This window comes from Sparus aurata, chromosome 2 (assembly GCF_900880675.1).
Source record: "Sparus aurata chromosome 2, fSpaAur1.1, whole genome shotgun sequence".
Lineage (NCBI taxonomy): Eukaryota > Metazoa > Chordata > Actinopteri > Spariformes > Sparidae > Sparus > Sparus aurata.
In genome coordinates, this window is record NC_044188.1 from 14538747 (window position 1) to 14558377 (window position 19631).

The 19631-nt window shown below is 40.4% G+C and overlaps 1 protein-coding gene across 4 annotated transcripts in view; it reads left to right on the forward strand.

Annotated features, from left to right (window-relative positions):
* sipa1l3 (signal-induced proliferation-associated 1 like 3) overlaps positions 1-19631 on the forward strand; it is a 74054-nt gene that overhangs the window by 25525 nt on the left and 28898 nt on the right. For all 4 annotated transcript variants that reach the window (XM_030392357.1, XM_030392330.1, XM_030392347.1 and 1 more), the window contains one exon: positions 12787-12879. The gene's annotated coding sequence lies outside the window, so the exon portion shown is untranslated. The remainder of the gene's footprint in view (positions 1-12786; positions 12880-19631) is intronic.

The window sequence follows — 19631 nt, forward strand, 5'->3', positions numbered from 1 at the left end:
GCTCAGACTTCTGAAGCACTTCTGTTAAAAAAGTAATGGTTTAGCTTTTTATTTTAAACATTTATAAATTACCCCAGCCTGCCGACAGTCACAAATACATGTATTCAGGAGCAATGGTGGCCGGGTTATACACAGGGCTCTAGATTAGTGGTGTCGCATCCTCCCGGTGATGTTAGTAAATGTGTTTTGAAGGAGCAGAGACCCTTGGAACGCCTACAGGATCAGATGGATTTTGTTTCAGTTTTCACCAGTATGTATAACTATCACTTGGCAAAGGACAAACTGAAGGTCAGACTATTGCAGAGTGCGTCTTCTCATGATGTTACTACTACTACTGTTACTATCACTGAGTGGTTGCTCATGAATATGACACTGGTTTTTACCTATAATACTTCATTATGAACAAATTTGTGTTGAAATAAGCAGGCGCAGGGCTTGTTAGCTGTTAGCTGATAGTAGCCAGTGGACAGCATAGTCCGGGGTTTGTTTGGCTAACGGGGCTGAACACTAATCAATTAATAGCTGTTAAGAATTTAAAAAATGTATTAATGATTAATCAGAGATGGGCACAGTTACATAGAAAATTATCTTCCTACAATTAACAGACTTCCTTATTAAATATAATAGGATATAATATCATATGATAAATTGTAATATAAAAAGTACCAACGTTTAAAGCCATGTAGTAGCCTTAGAATGGTTTTGATGTTAGTGACCCAGTTGTAGAAGAGTGACATTATAGCCAGTCATTATTTTGTGTTGTGTTTGACTACACTGTAACCCCACAACACACACATACACACACATACACACGCCCCTTGACCCTGTGCTCTTTCGCTATTGTGGATGCGTCATGCAGGAGAGGTTGCAAAAAAGAGGACAACAGTGTCACTTCTCATTATTCAGCCGTGTTAAATACGCAACTGACGTAAATGTCACTCAGTTCACTCTCATCTCCTCCATGTTTAAATGAAGCTAACCCTTTGTTGCAGAATTCTTATCAACTATTACGTCAAAAGTATGGCTTAACTGACCCTGACGATGACTAGGAAAAAACTAAATAGAGACATTGTAGTCATTGTTTTGTGTTATTTAGTATATCATTCAAATAACTTCCAGGACGGTGATAAAATTGGTTTGGAGCGCTTGTTTTAAAAATGATTTAAACACTGATAAATGGAGGAAGTCTGGAGAAGTATGTTTGGAGTCTTGTTATCCTGCAGATAGGTGGATGCCTCATGCAGAGGCACTGGACTACCTCTCTTTTCAGGCTGGTTTTCCTGTTTGCAGTCATACTTTGTTGCTCTTGATCTCTGTCGTCCTGTGAGAAACATCATAGTGACAGTGCTGCCTACACATCCTGCCACGTCTTACCGTGTCATCCCTGGAATCGAGGTGAACTTGAGCCGAATGCACCTTGCAGCCGCACTTTGAACTTGACAGCTCGTGAGAGGAATTTAAAGCCTTTAACTGTATTATCCAGGCCAGCATATTTGACTTCCTTCATTTAGAAAGCTCAGTCAGTCAGTGTCAGCTTTTGCTAATAAGACTGAGCCCGTAAAATGGTGCTCCCTCTCTTACTGTGCCTCATTTCATGAAGGGGAAATTGCACTGAATAATCTCCTAATTCGCCAGCGGTTAAACCCTTTTACTTGTTCTAAGATTAATTTGACCTTATAGTATTCCACCCACAATATGCCAAGCCTTTCCCACACTTTGTTTCAGCCTAGCCGCTGTCTGTTGTACAAAGCCAGTTATAATGCCTACTGTCTGAGCAGAAAACCCCAAAGGAGTCCATCATTTCATCAGAGGAACCGCCGGGCACTATTATCTCTATCTCTGACCGCTATCTCTCAGGCCTGCCACACTCTCTCTCCACCAGCCCAGCTTATCTAGGCCAAATAGCTACACAAATCTTGGGAGAAGGAAGCTGCATTCGCAGTTTCCAAAGGCCAAAATCGGGCAAAAGACATTAAGACTCTATCATAAATCACATATCTTGATTTTCATGTGTAGCGACATTTTTTAGCCAAGTGACCCTGAGTCATGTGAACCATTTCGTATGAAGAAACCATGACTTAGGTCAAAATGATCTGCAACAGGCAGGTTTGTCTCCGAGAGCTCATTTATTCCTTTGGGAGCTCACATAGTCTTCGTACAATAAGGTCCTAACTGCCTCTTTTTCAATGGCACCATTCAGGGGGAAGAAAAATCAAACAGTGAGAGGCCTCGTGAAAAAAGAGAGGGAGAAGGACTTGCTGGATTTGTGTCAGAGGCCCTCTTTGTTTGACTACACTGTAACCCCACCCCACCCCACACACACACACACACCCCTTGACCCTGTGCTCTTTCCCTATTGTGGATGCGTCATGCAAAGGAGGTTGCAGAAAAGAGGACAACAGTGTCAGTTCTCATTAATCAGTCGTGTCAAATACACAACTGATGGAAATGTCGCTCAGCTTACTCTCATCTCCTCCATGTTTAAAAGAAGCACGTACATTGGTCCTCTCATGTCACACGTAGCATAATTTTTTTATTGACTATGACATCAAAATAATGGCTTCAGTGACTGTGACAATGACAGCGAAAACAATTTTAGTCTAGTCAAAGTCAAGTTTTTGTCTGATACTGATTAAAGTTTGCAGCAGTAGTTTCTCGTATGTATAGTATATAATTCATTTATTTTGGCATAATAAAACTCTACTTAGATCTGTTTTAACGGCAGTCAGACCAAGAAAAATCGATTCTTAGGTATATCACAATTCTTTTTTAAAGGATTACAACAATGCAGTGTCAGAAATTTTAAACCCAATTTTGGTTGTAGGTTGCTTACAGCCGAACCAATTAGAATGTGAAACATAATGGGTATCATGTTTACGTCTTCAGCTAGGCTACTTCTTGAGTTTTAGTGAGGACGGCTAAGCATGGGCAAAGGTAATGAAAGTAAATGTATCTGTACTATTTTAATAGAACATTTACAAATACACAATGATTTAAAAGTAGCAAAGAAAGATACACAGCGCAACAAAATACATTTTGTATAGAAATCGAAGATTTTGAGGCATCAAGATGCCGTTTTTTTTTTTTATAATCTCTTGCTAGCCCTCTGAATCAGAATTGAATTGTGAGGTGTCAAACCATGTTGATTAATGTCCAAGTGTTAAAATTAGTATTTTTTTATGTAATGAGTCATCAACACAGATAAAAGAAGCAAATATGCACATTTGAAAAACTGGACCCACCAAATAATTAGCATTTATAATACAGAAATGATTTATGGATTATCACGTTTTCTTTTTCTAATGCCTTAATTAAATCAAAATCAACAGTCAAAATGTATTTCTATTGCACATTTAAAGCAACATGAGCTGAGCAAAGTGCTTTACAAACGAGGACAAAAGAAAATGATCAGACAGTAAAAGATCATTAATAAACCCAGAGTGGAAGGTAAAATCCCTGAGCAATGTAAAGGCATTACAAACAATGAAAAATGTCGTCAACAGCATACATTAGTTAGATGACATTAGTGTGTTGATGGTAGAGATAAGACAGGTGGTGAAGGAGAGATGACATGTGTCCTCACTTGACTTAAACAACACTGTAGGAAGGTTGTGGACTATGGTTGCTTCCCTAACCCTAGAGACCACGAAAGCTCCTCTTATATTGTTCAGCTATGAAATCAGCACACATTTTCACCGCTACCCCTTGCCCTTATCCTCAGACCATCCTGAAATGTTGCTAGATCCTGTTCTTAGCCTTAAATACCCTTTTTGGCTCCTTTATGTGCCTGCACTGATTAAAATAATCTGTTTTTAGTAATGTGCATGGAGGAATGCGCTTTAGGAATTTTTTGATTGAGGCTTAGCCCATGCTTGAACCTCCCTGATCCAGTCACTGGAAGTAGTGAGATGGACTCTTAAGTCTGTTGCCTGGCTGGCCGTCTGATCAGGGGGCTGTTGAATGAGAGCCTACATGTGTTTACGTCAGTTGACTGCAGCAGCTCCGTATATATCTCTGAAGTGGAGTTGAGAGCTGCAGGGTAGTGAAAGAAGGACCGGAGACCAAGCTGTTAACCCCGACCTCTGACCTCCCTTTGAAGGACAGAATTTCCTTATGAGGATCAATAACCCATCACATGAGGATCATTACTTGACTTTTAGACATTTCCTATTACACAGCTCAAACCCTGGCTTCCAGTGAAGACTTTAGATGATGAGACCAGCTTTTCTCTTCCAGATATAGTGTTTCTATAAAAGTGAAGCTTGTTGAGAAAAAGCCCTGCCTGTCTCCCAGCTGTTTGACACATCTTCTCTCCTCCCTGCTAGGGGCCTTCTCTTCCTGAAGCCTCATCATCATTTAGCCTCATTAGTCTGTCACTGCTCTGATTTGGTTACAGGAAGAACCTTGAAATAACCCACAGTGCAGACTCATGCACGCACTTGTATGTCGACACATTGCTGCCCCCGCTTCCTACACACAACTCATTATTATAGAAAAATATCTGAGAATATGTACATACAGATACTAAAGTCTTTCCATATCTTACCTTGGGAGCATGTTTTTCTACAAAATCCACTTTTATATTGAACAAAATAAGCCAAGCCCCTTAAATTAGTTGCTGTATGATTTTGTTCTCACACAATGCAGCTTTATATGGAGCAACCCCAGCACCTAGTTAGTTTAGCATAGCATAAAGACTGGAAACGGGGAAACAGCTAGCCTGGCTCTATATAGAGGAAAATTCTTCCAACCAGCACATTTACCGCTCACTTACAAATTGTCAAACACAATATTAAACACATATATTTAACCCTTTTCTTTGGTTGTAGCAAAAAACTACCACTATATATGCATAAGTAGAATCTAAACTGTGTTGAAAACCTGACATCAGAGAAAAGACTGACAAAGAAATGTGCAAAACACAACAGCTGCAAACATGCCTGCCAGTCCAACATGTCAGCTTCTTGATCTTGACTTACAAAGAGAGCATGATTTGTTACCTGCAGGCACTAAAATAAGTGTTTCCTGAGAAGAACCTCAGCTGCTCTGATCACTTCTCATTGTTGTATTTATGGGATTTGTATGAGGTTATGGTAGAGGAATAATTACCCCATAATCACAATCAGATGGCTGATTTTCTTTTGGAAATATTGTAGCTGTAGCTACAGCTTTAGAAATTTTCAAAATATTTATGTATGATTTGAAAATCTCTGCCGTCCTATCCTCTGTTCTCTCTGGAAACAGCAGTACAAATGGCTAATCTGTTATTGCTGCCACAGCACACAGTTATCAGACGGCTTCTGCTCTGCCAAGCTGCGCTTATTGGGTACGAGGGGAAACACCAGCTAATCACTATTGTGCTAGACAGATTGAATATGACAGATGTATTTACTGTAGTTGAATTACTCTCACGATGTGCCTTCAGAGCTGTCAGCTTCTTGACAGGTGAGCAAACAAGAATCCCAACATTATTCCCAATTATAAAAACATGTATCATTGATGCAGAGCGCTGGTACGCAGGCCTGCCCAGCTTTCTCCTGATAAACCACAATAATTTTTTACATCGTTTGTTTGTAATGATTCATTATAGTAGTGACGTCTGTGTTTTTTAACAGCACAGTGAATACAGAGGCAAAGTCCTACCCTTTCCAGTGTACCCCATGGGCCCATATTTCTTTAAGAAATTAAAGAGACAGATATGTTTTTGATCCTGTTACTCATATGTTGTCTGTCAATTTAAAATATCATTCTTAACAGAAAGTCACAGTTTGTCATTAAATGAATGAAATGTAAGACTGAAAATACATAAATAGAAAGACTACACTCCCAGCAATCACGTAAGTGATGTCTCGTATAACGCTCACCAAAACTCCAAACTGAATTGTTGTAGAGCCGGTCCTGTATATTAACTCACACAACTCCCCTTTTACATAACTGCAGCTGTCAATATGTACAGATCTAATGTTCTTTTCGTCCTTTGTTAATAATTTTACTGTGCCATTATGGCAGCCAAGTTGATGTTGGTGTTTCACACAAAACATACTGGTATTTTACTGCCATTAACACAAACTGTGACTTTATTTTTTTGCAAAATCATCTTTCAGATTGACAAACATCATATGTGTGATTCATGACCGAATTCAAACAGGATCAAAAAAGTGTATTTGTGTCTCCGCATTGACTACTGTACAAAAATGTTCCAAAAAAGGTCCCATGGGGCATAGCGGAAGGGGCGGGACTTTGCCTCTCTCCCAACCACAGGGAACAGTGTCTAGAGACATATTTAGTTAATATCTGCATCGTTCCTTAAATTTGTTCAAAATGAAAATATGACACTGTAATTGAATGATTGCAGCCACTTCAGTATTATCATTATTTTAGTGGTGATATTTTGCTAAGAAAACAAATATTGTAAAACAATGTTCACTGACATAAGCTGGATGGTCTGAGTTTTGGGTGTTTATTGTTTTGTAAAATAAAACCTTATTCATTTTCAGCTTCTTCTTTTGTGTTTGGTAAAAACAAACATGCAGGAAAATTGAGTAAACTACAGAAGGTTAAGCACAGTAGGAGCTCAATGAAGATTTTACTCTTGCTTTGCGCTACGACTGAAAAATAGATTCAAGTCTTGTTCTGTAACAATGTAATTAAGCCATCCAAGCAAACTGGCAAGATGACGACTCAAATCAATTATTTATTTAGATAATAAATTATTTAAGAATAAAATGCATGAGTAAGAAAACAAAAAAAAACCCAAAGACCATTGTCTGAGGACTACTAAATAATTTGTTCTGTGTTAAACTTTACCAACATATCTTAAGTGCAGTTGTAGACATGCAGGCTGGCTGCTGTGTGTGTGTGTGTGTGTGTGTGTGTGTGTGTGTGTGTGTGTGTGTGTGTGTGTGTGTGAGAATGTGCATGTGAGCGAGTGTTTTCCTTGATGGTCCATGTGCACGGCCTCCGGTTAATCAGCGTGGAGCAGCAGTAGCCCGCTGTTCTCCCCTGAGACGTCTCTGTGGGAGCTGCAACAGCTGTGACGGTGTAAGTCACCCCGAGGACCGTCGTCACTACTGCACACACACACGCACACAAACACACCCAGTCTCACCGCACACCCATGGGGATAGAGGCCGAGGCCAAGAGCAGAGCTGAGGGCTTGTAGTTTGGCTTTTTTGTTGTCTCTCCCCCATATGTCTCTGCATTGTGAACAGTCAGCCAAGTATCTCTATTACAGTCTTCATGTCTGTGCGGTTTGTGTAGTCTGACCTAACAATGTAAAGACGGAAATGGGCCTGGCCTTGAGTGTGATAACAGGGTGTTTAGGTGATGATTGCATCTTCTTCTCCTGCATGTATTGGCACCTTTTGTAGCAAAGAAACATATGTATGTCTTGTCAAGAATGTGTATGTCTGGTCTGAGCTTGGATAAAAAAATCAGTGAAGCTGACTTGTTCGTTCAACACATAGAAGTCGCCTGGTCTCATGTCTGGCCTGCACATCACTGCACAGGAATGCGTCTGGCACTTTGTTAGACAGGCAGATAAAAAATGCGGGCCTGGCCCCCTACAAAATCAAGATGGTAATCGTTGCTCTGAGCCAACAGCCACCTGATGCCAGGTGATATGTCCTGATGAGACAGGAGCATGGCTGTGTGTTGAGAAAATGTCTGTGTTCCCTCTCTTATGTCGTATGATGTAAACATATTTGAGTCAGATTTGCCTTACAAAATCTTCTACTCCTTCAGTCTTCTTCTGTCCACAGGTTCAAGCAGATGTAAATGAACAGTTTCTCTATGCAGCTGGCTCATGGCTGGTTAATTCACCATAGATAGCGTCTAAGACAACCATCTATAGAAAATGCGAGGAATTTACTAGACTGGATTATGCTATGGAAACAAAAACAAGATGCTGCAATCCTGCTGATGAGGGCACTTTTACAGCCCTAGGCTTTTTCGTGTGTTTGAAGAGTTTAGAGCCCATTTTAACATGCTTTGATGGTCAGGAGAGGGAACATGGACAAGCGGATTAAACCACAGAGGAGCAGATCTGAGGACGCTGTGCGAACATGAGTAAAGAAGCACCTTGAATCAGCAAAGTTTGTTCAGTTATTCCAGAAATGCACATGCAGTGTGTGAGAGAAAGATTTGCTGCAGTCTGCTGCAGCGACAGCACAGATCAGACTGCAAAGTGACCAGCTGACAGCCATGTTATGTGGATTACTGTGTTCTGTCTTATTATTTACTGCTCCGCTCTCTCAGGTTGTGTGTCCTGATTGCCCGCGGCCCAACGCCTACATCATACGTCTTTTAGCTGGTGCACCTTCCCGTTCCTATGGCAACCAGCAGCAGCGTAGCGATCAAACAGCTACAGCAGCATTTCCAAGTGTTTTTTTGGTGAAAGGAGCTCTGTGTATTGCATATGACTTCATCACTGTATTTTCCCCTTATGTTGCCCAGAGTTAAAGCACACAGTCAGTGGACCTCACTCCTGGTCCTTTTAGAAATCTAGAAATGCCTGATTTTGTTTGGGTCAAGGAAGCTCAGATTGGAGTATTAATAACACAGTCTAATTAACAGTTTCTTTTTAAGTATTAATTAAAAATATGAGTCCTGATAATTAATAGTTGGATCCAACACCCACACACTTACAGCATGTTTGGGATTCTTTCCGAAGATGCTCTCTGAGTAGATAATTGCAGTCTCAGACAGTTTGATGGATGGCAGTAAACATGGTGTTTGTTGACTTGTTGCAAGAGAATTTACTGCTTGATGTGTATCAGATAATGCAAACTGTGCATGCTTACTTTGCAGATTCATACTTGAAATAAGTGTATCATCAATCTCATACTTAATAAATCAGCTTCTGATCGATCACAGCAACACAGGGCTGCTTGAAGAGCACGTTGTCTGGTTTCATTCTGCTTTTCCAGTGGTTTGCTCTCATGCTACACTCCCACTCCATCCTGAATTCATCTTAATGAAGATCTCCACAGCAGGACAGAGCCACGTGTCACTTGTGCGACCCACAGAGGGGGGAAGCAAGGCATGGTTTTTTTTCCCCAAAAAAACCTGCATTGCTCCATTTCAATTTGAATAAGTCGAGGTGGCCAGAATCAAGAGGAAAGACAGTGGGGCGTGCAGGCGAACAGAGATGTGAAAGGGATGAAAGTGTGGCAGTCCCCACCTCCCAGTGTTGGAGTGTGAATGGGGCTGCCCACCCCTCTCTACAGGGGGTTCCCTCCCTCTCCTGCAGCATGTGCACTCATTACCCACTCTACACTACAGCTTAATATGCAACCCGAGACACAATATTCAGAGGAAACTGAAGTGACCGATGGTTTATATCTGTGTGCAACTATACAGAGAAGAACATTTTGTGTTTTTGTATATGTCGACAGTAGCCTAAACAAGATAATATTACAAGGGGGCAGCAACTAATGATTTGTGGCATTACATATACATATACAACATAGTTGCCAAATATTACTTGTTTGAGCTCTAAATCTAATATCTTTTAATGTAACTAATATATTTCTGCTGCTATTGACGTCTATTATCTAAATGTTGTGCCCTACAAACTGGCAGTAATAAAAACCCTCCTAGTCACAAGTCAGTTTAGTTGCCTTATCATAATACTCATCAATCGAATATCCACAGCTGAAGACACCAAGTAAACAGACTGTGATGAATAAACAATCATTTCTTATGTGTCGCACAGATATTTTGGCAAACTTTTCAGCTCTCTAGAAAAAAAAACATGCTCTTCTTCAACTCACAGTACTTGTAAAAACTTGTGTAGGCTGAAGTGTGGAGGAGTACTGACACAGCAAATGCTGTGAAATATTCAGGCATCAGAGCTGTGACAGTAATCCCATCTTAATCACAACATAATGCCAATGATGATGAAAGCACTGACATGCCTGCAGACGCATATACTGACTCGTTTTTTATCCCAGCAGTGGGGGTTGTTTTTGATTTGCATGTCTTCTCTGACACGCCCCTAGCTGATTAATGTATTTATTTATAGAATTATTTATGCTGAACTTGTGGTAATACAGTCCTGAATACATACTGTACTGTATGTACACACACACATGCACACACACAAGGAGAAAGCCGACTGTGTTCTGGCTGTGTGACAGTTATTCTGTCTGGCAGGGTTCAGAGCCACAGAGAGTGACTCCACTACTAAATATACAGCAGACTCAAGACTTTACCAGAGTCCCAGTCACATAAATCGACTTTCCACCGGCACGTGTGGACATCTGATCTGCTCTCTGCACTCCACTGCTTCACATAAAGATTCGGTGATGTTTAGATGTGTGGTGTTTATGGGGGCAACAGAAGCCGTTCATCTTCATCCTGATGTTCATGAATCTTCTGTCGAACTTCTTCTGTGGTGTGTATTTAGACCTTTGCTGTTATATCAGGTAATCTTTACAGCCAGTAGACCATACAAGTATTTTACGCTGTTATAGATCGATAAGAAAATGTTGGAAGAATGGCTGTAGATTTTCTTCTCAGGTACAGGTACGCGCGAAATAGCAGCAATGCTACAGATGCCAGCTTTGGTATCCTCCCCAAGCCTGTGTCACAGAGGTGATGATTTAACCCTGTGGCAAACTGTGAGGTTGTAGGTTTGTGGTTAACCAGTAAGAGTCCCTTGTTGAGCCTCTTTGCCAAAGTCGTCTGTGGCTGTGACTCGTGAGTCAGGTGTTGGCTGGCCTTTGTGAAAGTCTGTTGATTCCAAATATATGCCCTTAAACGCCTATTCCTATTTTTGTCTATGAAAGCCCACACACTGGTTGTATCTCTTGACACATATAAACTTGACTCTAAGTATGACAACTTGCAAAGAAAACTTGGAATGACGGGTATGCAGAGCAGGACTTTAGTCCATGAGCTGAAGTTTTTGGCAGCAGTGTGCCCGCCCAGAGCTGAGAGGGAAAATCTTGACAACTTTGTATTTAAAGCTTCAGGGGTAACCTGGTGTAAGAAATCTACTGTTTATAAAATGCAGTAGATTTTTTTTTGTCCTTAGGAAAAATGGGTCACATCATTGATACTACAGCAACAGGCTCATGGGGCTTTCCCCTTCTCTTTCCATGCTCTGACTGGCTTAGCTGATAGTGTTGTCGCAATACTGGAATTTCAAACTTCTATAAAATCCCTCGAAAAATATTGAAATTTATTGCCATGTTCGATATCCTGTGAAAAAAGTCGTGGGCATAACATTTTAGATTTTTATGAAAAGATAAATATCACAAGGCTTGTGTTCTGTGCGCAACAGCATTTAAGGTCATTTACTTCAGACCAATGTCAGAAGAGTGGGAGGAGGCAGACCTATGTGGACATTGTGCTTGTCACAATGGAGAGAGAGCAAGAAGGCACAGTTGTTTTCAGTATTGATACCTTGAAAATGAGTATTGAAACCATTTCAAATTGTCAGCATCAATATTTTTTTATATTTAGATATTTATGACAACACTATTAGCTTAGCGGCCAATCAGAGTAATTTCTCTCAGCGACAGGCTCTGCTGCAAATTCAGTGTGCTCGGTTGAATGAAAAAGCCGCTGACAAGGGACACACCGTGAAAACTAGGGCCAAAGACGCTCGCTGCCGGCTGACCTCCGGCCTGGTGTGTCGAGGCCCGAACACAAAAGCTTTAGTATAATCGCTTTAAGGCTGAGGCTGGGGTCTGCCATGGTTGGGAAGTTTTCACTCACAGTTTAATTTCATTTTCAGGGCAGTGAAGTGAAGCCTGAGCCTTAAATCCATGCTGACGCTAGTGAATTTAAAGACTGATGCTTGGCGGTAGGAAAATTGACACTCAACACAAGCACTGACCCCTGTCCACCCATGCCTCCCCCTTCTGATAAGGGCAGTCTTATTATGCTTGCCATGGCAGGATAAGTGGAGCCTGATTGATCAGTATTGATTAGAACTGTATTTGTCAGACAGTAATGGGCCTCCCCCACAGGGCATTAACTGCCCCCCTCCTGTGGACCCACTTCACCCCTCTCTACATGTCCCACTTGTATGTGAAGGGCCCTCCCCCCTCTGTTATTGGGCCCCTTGACCTCTAATCAAAGTGCAGCCCCTTTAACGTTCCCATCTTCTTTTATACAGTATATCCGTCCATGCTCAAGAAGGGCTGAAAGATGGAGGATGAAGAGAAAATTGGAGCTAAGGATTAAATCCATTAGCAGTTTTGATTTTTGTCCGATTTTCTTATTTCTGCTTCAGTATGTAAGTTAATATTGAAACGTCAGTTCTTGCTGAAGCAGAATGGTGTAAAACCTGCATGCCATTGGTGTTTTTAACTCTGTTTGTGTGCAAGCCAGTCTATGTTTATGCAAACGTGTTTACAGTACAGATGCAGTACAGATAGACCGCCTGGGGCATCTTTGTTCAGGCTCCACACAAACAATAGACATGTCTGTGTGGAAGACCTGATGAGCGTGGAACTGATTACAGCTGCTCTGAAGAAACACGCACGCACGCACGCACGCACGCACACACACACACACACACACACACACACACAATCAATTATTATCACCACATACAGATGATGTGAAAAACAAAAGGTTTGAAATAATATGTTGAAATATGAGTTATGTCCACATGTTATGCATTAAATCGTGAAATAAGTTCCACGTGTGTCAATCGAAAACCTCGACTGTTTTTAATAGGTAGCTGTAAAATGTAAAATTAGCTCTAGAGCATGACTTTAAGATGTCAAATGCAGTTTAACAAGATTTATTTTTCTCTTTTTGTTCTTACAGAGTAAAATACTGAGTCTTCCCTTCCTGCACTGTGACGTCAAACCTCAGCACACCTGCTTCACCTGAAGACTGCACCACTGAGAGCAGAACAAGGTAAAACAAATACACTTGGTGTTGCACAAATGGATGTCTAAGCATTTAACAGAAACTTTATATTTTGTTTTTTAATCTGAGGCTGGGGTATGTGAACTTGGCAGACTGGTACTACTTCTTCCTCTTCTTCTAATTATTTTAATCAGCAGGTTATAATATTATGTACTAGTCGCCAATTAAATCCTGGTCCTGACTTCTTATGTGGATTAGTGTGAAAAGACATTGCAGCTTATTTTGTTAGTCTACCATTGCTACTCATTACTCTCTCTGATTCAAGTAAAAGCTCATAAAATCTTTGTTTAGATTTTTGGTTGTTGTAGCCTTGAACTTGTTATTTGTTATCAGCAGCCTCGTCTGATTTACCGAACTGTTGTTTGCTGGCTTCAGGAAGCACTGTCTGTATGTGCCAAAGTTATCTATCTTTAACTCTAATGTCAACAAAGGTGCTGGTCACAAAAGCGGAAATACTCATTTTGTTACTCTGTAGTCTTTAATTTCTGTGGTATTTATAGAAATACTTTGTTTTGTGCATATGGCCATATTTTGATGCCAGGGCTGTCTTTGACTCCCTTTCACTGCGCTGTGAAGCAAGAGATCTAATATTTAGAAAATTGCAGTATGTTCTGCAGAGTTAACACATATCTGTATAAAAGGGAAACTGCATTAGGGATATGGGGGTTAAATGATGACAGTTTAGTTCCATTGGACTATGACAGGCAGAAGGAGAAATATGTCCTATACAACCTGATGTTATTTTAAATAGATTGTGATAGTGTGGTTGCTTTCTGCTTTGTCCTTGTTGATAACGCACATATTTACCCCAAATTACTGAGTTTACAAATCTTCTAATGTGAAAATTGATCCTAGAACAGAAACATTTGGACCTGAAGTATCACTATCTTCTGAATCGATCCACACACCACTTGTTAAGGTGGTAGTTCAGAAAGGCCGCCCTTTAACCAGACATTAGAGGCCCATGAATACCTGACGGCAAGTCTTGAGTTGTAAATCTTCACCAGCTTCACCCTACTGGCCTCTGACCTGGAAGGTGAATTTGATTATTTCAGAAAATCCTTCACCAAACCAGAGAGATTGGGTTAGGGTTAGGGTTAGGGAGTGTCTTAAACAAGCGCAGCGGTATCTAAATATTTACTTACCCAACTTGACCTCCTCTCTGTTTTTCTTCTCGACTTCCATTTCTATGACTCCTTGTTCTATCCTCACCACCATTCATGAATTTAAGTTGAATCTATTCTTGCTACATCCTGCTCTTCTCGCCCCTGGTCTTCCTCCTCCTCCTCTTCTTTCTCACGAGCTGTGTCAGTGTCATGGGACAGCAGCCCAACAGACAGGCAGGCAGGCAGATGGAAGTGACACTAGCGACATCAGCGGGATTCAGCATAACAATGTAGACGGAAATCGTTGGAGACAATGACAGCGGGGTTGGGAGAGACTTGAGGAAAAGACTGGGGACGAAAGTAAGTGGAAAGGAAAGCAGCGCGACATGGAGAGCACTGCAGCTCGGTAAAGCTCCAATCTGAGAGGGAGAGATGTCTCCTCCAGATAAGCCAAACTGACTTACAAGCCTGATATAGACCCGAGTCAGAGGAATCGACTGTTTATTTCCTCCCAGCCCAATGTTCTGATATGTCACTGTTGTTTTCAGTGTTTCCTGTAGAGTTATGTTGTTGATGGAGGGGACTCGGGGTAGTTTGTATCAGAGGCTGTCAACTCAAGGCTCGTCTGCAGATAGTGTTGCACATTACAAATCTGCGCTACTGCTGTTGGGAATTTAAGTCAGGTGAAAGCATTGCTCTCTTATAGCTGAATTCAAGCATGATGTCTGGTCAGTAGCTCCATTTGGCTCGACATCAAATTTGTTTATCAAATCTGTTATTGTGGAAGGGAAAACAGGTTGCCTCTACAATCACATCAGGAAAATGCAGACAGACACTAGCATTCATCCTGTAACCTCTCATCATGCTGCTTCACTCCACAGCACAATGAAACATCTGCTGAACTTTACTCATAGCCCCAGAAAATTCACCTCTACCACTTCCTTTTAAAGACACTGACCATTCAGTGATGCACTGATGTCTTTTAAGTTTACACTCCTGCGTAGACCTGCTCCTTTTTAGAGATGTTTTTTTCACATGAAGTCGCAAGTCTTCATAAGCACAGTGCAAGTTCAGGTCTCTCAGCTCTGATACCATGGATGATACCTTATCATAAGTCAGGATAATTATGTTATCAACTTGCCGTCTATCTCTCATCAACTTGATGTATGTTTCCGGATCTCTATATTGCTCAGTGTGTTCTAGTTGTGTGGTCCTAATTTATCTATGTTTTATATATTGAGGATATTTTCATTAAGGTTGCACAAAATGCTGATATCAGAATTCCTCAGGTACAGCCTAAAATGCTGGAATCTGTATTAGCGAGTACATGAGTCTATGCACTGATCCAGTGCCACATGATGTATTTGTTTGAAATGAGACCCTGCTCCTCTCCAGCAGCATTGTGTATACCTGTATGCAACTTAACAGACACTTTACTGAGCAATTAGCCATTAACGATAAAACAACAGGCAATTTGCGTCGCCTCAAGTACATCCATAACATAACACTGATACAGGGTTAGTTGTATACCGCTGTTAATGGTAATAACAGCAGTATACATATATTTTTGACACATTAATATAGGACTGGTAATCAGTATTGACTGATAAACAAAGTCAATTTGTCAGGTCAATGCATAAGACTTGATTTTCATTCAGGTCTTCATTAAATCAAATCCAAGTCAAGTCTCAAGCCAAAGCACAAATCCTGTCTCTGCAGCTCTACTTTTTTTTCTCATTGGCTCATAAAACCAAAACAAGTTTCTGTGTTGCCAATAGAACACACCTTTCAAATAGTCTCACATGGACTGAGGTTATTTTTATGTTTACTCTTGTCTTCAGTTTAATATTTTTTATTGGTTTTGTTTCAATAATTCTCTCAGCTGCCTCCAACTTTTTCCTTCTGATTGACTTGAGGTCATTGTGGTTGCGTTCACGGTCAGTGCAGATCTGATCGCGCCTCCTGGTTCGTCGCTCCTTCAGAAGCCGTGGTGGCATGAACACTTGACATGCTGTCCCTGCCAGCCTTGTCTTGTGTTGTATTACAGCGTCATGCTCTGCTCCTGCTCCTGTCAGCCATCTGCCAGTCATATGTACCGCCATCTGTTCTTCAAACCAGCCCATAATCTAGCTCGCACTCTGGCATCGTTTACTTAATTTAAACACTGATGATGTTTTATGTCTGGGGATTTATTTATTTATTTAATTTATTTATTTAAAACCTATCTGTGCTACCGTGACACAAACGTTAAGAGTAGTTTTGTGCATTTTCTTTCATTATTTACATGGTCTTTGTTTTTGACTGTTGCTTGCTGTTTTACATCCCAGCTTCAATCACAGATATAATTAGAGTGCTTTCTGTTTTGGCAGCGACAGAGACAGAAACATATGGCAGGTCTATCTCTCCTCATCTCTGATCCTTTTACATTTGTGACAAGCTATCAGCTGCACTCCACGCTGATCTCAGGTCAGCCTGCTCTGTTATGACATACCAGCGAGCAGCAGCATCAACGGCATCTCCTCCTTCCAAAGTACACTCATTCCTCTGGAAGCTGCACCCCTCTGCTAACTCTGTCATTACTACCATCTAACCAGTGTAATTACCAGCCTCGATGTGTGTTTGTGGTGCATGGGCCAAGCATGCATCATGCAGAGCAAGTGGGAAGCGGCTGTGGAGGGAAGGAGCATGAATGGGAGAGTCAAAACAGGGGAGGTATATCCTAGAGCTAACTAATTACTATATGTGAGTAATTAAAAGGCATTAAATGTCTGCACTGTATCTTCTGAAGTCTGAGTCAAAGCTGCATGTGTCTGCTTAATTCTTACTGCGTTTGATGCGGATGAATTTTATCTTCTAGCATGTTTCCCTCTGGATTTTTTAACCCTCTCTCTGTAGTTGATAATCATATTTTATACTGCTGAAATTTTCATCTTATATTTTGATATATTCCCATCATACTGGAGAGTTCAAATGGCGCACAATATTTCTAATTTCACAGATTTCTCCACTTACTTTGAGAGTGTTTGTAGGTGATGATTTGATGTGTGTACATCAGATTTTTAGTAGAAGAAGTTGTTTTCATTGCAACTTTTGGTTGCTGTCTTTAAGTTTCTTTCACTGAGTAAAACCTTGTGGTGTTATTGAAAGCTTGGACAAAACATGGCCCTTTAGTATAAATTATTTTGTCACAAGGCTCCTGCTCAAATTCATTTTAGTAAATCAAAAATTCCAATTTCGATATCGGCTGATATACACACAATTTTCTTTTTTTTTAATGATCCCTAAAATATTCTCATCATAGACTTGTTACAAAGATACATAACTGGTCAACATTATTTTGTCTGAAAATAAGTTTTCATATTGCTGCATATCAGACAGCATGTACACCAAAAATTATATACCGGTGATAGGCTAGCATATTCAAACATCATGCATGCTAAATGTCAGCAAGTTAGCAAAGTCATTATCAGCATGATAATACATGGTGACATAAGCACAGTAACAATAATAACAATGATAATGATAATAATAGTAATGATAAGAATGATAATAATAATACTAATGATAGCTTTATTTATATATCACTTTTCAAAAACAAGTTACAAACTACTTTATAAGAGCAGGAGAAATTACAGCTAAATGATAGTTCATACAATAATAAAACAAGCGAGGTAAGAACATTAAAACAGATTAAAAGCAAGTATAAAAGGAAGAGTGGGCAATTCAGGAACAAGCCGTGATGAAAAAGGTGTTTTTTGGAGGAACAGTGCGAACTTGCCTGATCTCCTCCAGCAGCTCGTCTGTGAGCTCTGCCTCCCCTGGTTTTTGGCCCTGACTCAGGAATTACAGTAAAAAATGTCAGTAATTCCTCACCCTTTGGGTGTCAGGTATGTTTGTTGCTGTGGGCCGTAGTCTCTGACAGAAGTCACCAGTAAAGATCAGACCACCCTCTCTCTCCATTGCCTCTCTCATCAGGCACCTCAGACACATAATGAAGCCATTCTGCTGCTCCTGCAGCTGGGGCGGATAATCTGGGATTGGGCCTGATAGTGGATCACAGGACAGCCGTCCGGATGAGGAGAGACTCTGTCAGAAAGCACGATCAGAGCGGCAGCCTTTGGCCCGGAAGTGCCTGTGGTTCTCCTAAAACAGAGACATGATACATGTGCGTGGCTGTACGACTATAGGGGGATTTTGTTTGCAGTGAATGAGTTCTGTTTATGGTGCTTGTGTGCGTGTATGAGTGAATGAGTAATGCAGTCTTGGGGCCAGAAATGAATTCAGCGAGGACTCATAAAAGGCGTTGTGTATCATAAAACACACACAAACCACTCTGAGCTGCCTCGACACAATGAAAAGCTCAACGTTATGCAAATGGGACTTTATAACCCTAGGAGTCGACATTTCTCTAGGATTCACAAAAACTGAGGCAGCTGGGGAGAGACAAGCACAGATTTGTTCTCACAGCAAAATTGTTCCTTATGAAAGTTCTCTAAATACTATTAAACATAAAGAGTTGACTATTTATTCCTCTTTTCAGAGTGTAGCCTCTGAATTTTAAACCGCAGTGATTCCATGTGTTATATCAATATCAGCGAAGGCGCTTAGATATCCCAAGTGATTACACAGTTAAATGTTGTGTGTGGGTGTGTCTGTTTTTTCTTCTTGTGGTTGATATTATAATCAAATTCCTTCAAGCCTTTTGTCTGAGGAGTAAAAATGTTACCACTCCTGTCTGATTGATTATAGAAAATATTTTTACAGTAAAAATTGCGAGGTCAGTGGCTATCTGACACAAAGCTGATATTGAAGAAGAAGCTGCTTCAGTGAGCGTGTGTGATTACATTTGTGCTTGAATTCCATGTTGTGGTGCAAGAAACTCAGAGGGCGGTTTCGTAGATCCATGATTCAGGATTATGAAAAGGTAAATGGTGAAATAAGGAAGACATAATCCTCGTGAGCAAATGTAATGTAGATATTTGAAAGACGTTGGGCTTTTTTGGAGAGACTTGAGTTGATATAGGAGCTTAAATCCAGGAATAACGAGCTGGACAAAGATGAAAATTTAGAAGACCTAGAAACTAGAAACGAGCAAATTTACTACACCACAGATGAATAGACTGAACACATTTACATTTTAGACATTAAGCCAAAGCTCCCTTTCAAAATTCAAACCCCTGACTCTTAATATCATATACTCCATATGCATGTTGGGTTGCTTAATCTGCAGGTCTTGAATTTTTGTCCTCCAAAAAAGTATTTTGGATGCTATTGGAGGTAACGATGAATGTAAAATGTTTTATTATCTGATTGCTGTTGGGCGACATTATACACTTAAAAATTAAAAGCAGTCCTGTTTGATATCTACAGTGGCAGCAGTAGAAGCTCATTATCCTGTAATGTGCAAGTGTTTGTTTCAGCAAAGGCCTGAAAAACTAATTGAATGAATCCTTCTTAATTTGTTAATCCATGCATGCATCATCCATTTTCTGCTAATTATGCAGGTCGAGGTTGCAGTTATTTTATTAATTACACTATTATTATTTATCATGCGCTGCTTGCGAGAGCTGAAAACGTGATTTGATAACAAATAATTGACTGTATCGTCACTTCTGGTTTTCCATCATGTTTCCA